Genomic DNA, 1,852 nt, shown 5'->3' with positions numbered 1-1,852 from the left:
TATCTGATTCTTTATACTTCTAAAGCCTGTTGCTGTTTAGTAAGGATAGGTATATCATTTAAAACAGGTAAGAATCCTGGTTGTTATACATGGTCTACAGGAATATTGGGGTTTCAACTTTTAGAAAGTGTGATGCTGGTTTTGTTTCCTTTGGCAATATACCCAGAAGTGGGATTGCTGGATTATTTTTAATTTTTAAGGAACCTCCATACTATTTTCCATAGTGGTTGTACAAATTTACATTCCCAACAAAGTATAAGTGTTCTCTTTTCACCAAATCCTCATTAACATTTACATATTTTACCTTTTTGGTAACAGGCATTCTAAGAAGCATGAGATGATATCCCTTTGTGGTTTAGATTTGGATTTCCCTAATGATAACTGATGCTGAGAACCCCTTGATGTACCTACTGGTCATTTTGAAGTTGTATTTTATTTTTTTTTTCCAATTATTTTTATTAGTTGGAGGCTAATTACTTCACAACATTGCAGTGGGTTTTGTCATACATTGACATGAATCAGCCATGGAGTTACATGTATTCCCCATCCCAATCCCCCCTCCCCCCCCCACCCCCCCCCACACACACCCGATTCCCCTGGGTCCTCCCAGTGCACCTGGCCCAAGCACCTGTCTCATGCATCCCACCTGGGCCGGTGGTCTGTTTCACCATAGATAATATACATGCTGTTCTCTCAAAACATCCCACCCTCGCCTTCTCCCACAGAGTCCAAAAGTCTGTTCTGTACATCTGTGTCTCTTTTTCTGTTTTACATATAGGGTTATCGTTACCATCTTTCTAAATTCCATATATATGTGTCAGTATGCTGTAATGTTCTTTATCTTTCTGGCTTACTTCACTCTGTATAATGGGCTCCAGTTTCATCCATCTCATTAGAACTGATTCAAATGAATTCTTTTTAACGGCTTAGTAATATTCCATGGTGTATATGTACCACAGCTTCCTTATCCATTCATCTGCTGATGGGCATCTAGGTTGCTTCCATGTCCTGGCTATTATAAATAGTGCTGCGATGAACATTGGGGTGCACATGTCTCTTTCAGATCTGGTTTCCTCAGTATGTATGCCCAGAAGTGGGATTACTGGGTCATATGGCAGTTCTATTTCCAGTTTTTTAAGAAATCTCCACACTGTTCTCCACAGTGGCTGTACTAGTTTGCATTCCCACCAACAGTGTAAGAGGGTTCCCTTTTCTCCACACCCTCTGCAGCATTTATTGCTTGTAAAAAATATGGACGCTTCATGAATTTGCGTGTCATCCTTGCGCAGGGGCCATGCTAATCTTCTCTGTGTCGTTCAATTTTAGTATATGTGCTGCTGAAGCGAGCACTTAAGTTGTATTTTAGAATACAACATGAAACATTTATTTGTAGCATTATTCATAATTGCCAAATATGGCATACCTAAATGTCTGCCAACAGGTGTGAATGGATATAAATATATGATAGAAATACATACATACATACATACATATACATAGGATCAAATATAATTCAGCTTTAAAAAAAATTTGGCCACTTACTACAACATGGTTGAATCTAGAGGACATTGTGCTAAGTGAAATAAACCAGACACAGAAAAACAAAAACTGAATGCACTCACTTACATGTGGAATCTAAAAAAGTCAAACTCATAAAAGCAGAGAGTGGAATGATAGCTTACAGGGGCCATGGGGTGTGGGAAATGGGGAAATGTTGGTCAAAGGGTACAAAAGTTTCAGTTCAATCATTCAGTCATGCCCGACTCTTTGTGATCCCATGGACTGCAGCAAACCAGGCTTCCCTGTCCGTCACCAACTCCTGGAGCTTGCTCAAACTCATGTCCATTGAGTT

At 39.5% G+C, this 1,852-nt stretch overlaps 1 non-coding gene across 1 annotated transcript; it reads right to left on the bottom strand.

Moving 5' to 3' along the window:
• Positions 1–1,244: 1,244 nt before the first annotated feature.
• Positions 1,245–1,350, bottom strand: LOC133071980 (U6 spliceosomal RNA). Its single transcript, XR_009696593.1, has one exon. It is a non-coding gene; the product is annotated as a U6 spliceosomal RNA (small nuclear RNA).
• Positions 1,351–1,852: the final 502 nt, after the last annotated feature.

The sequence above is a fragment of the Dama dama genome, chromosome 17 (genome assembly GCF_033118175.1).
Source record: "Dama dama isolate Ldn47 chromosome 17, ASM3311817v1, whole genome shotgun sequence".
In the NCBI taxonomy this organism is placed as follows: Eukaryota; Metazoa; Chordata; class Mammalia; order Artiodactyla; family Cervidae; genus Dama; species Dama dama.
The sequence above is the reverse complement of the archived record's forward strand: the minus strand, read 5'-3'. Positions and strand labels throughout refer to the sequence as shown.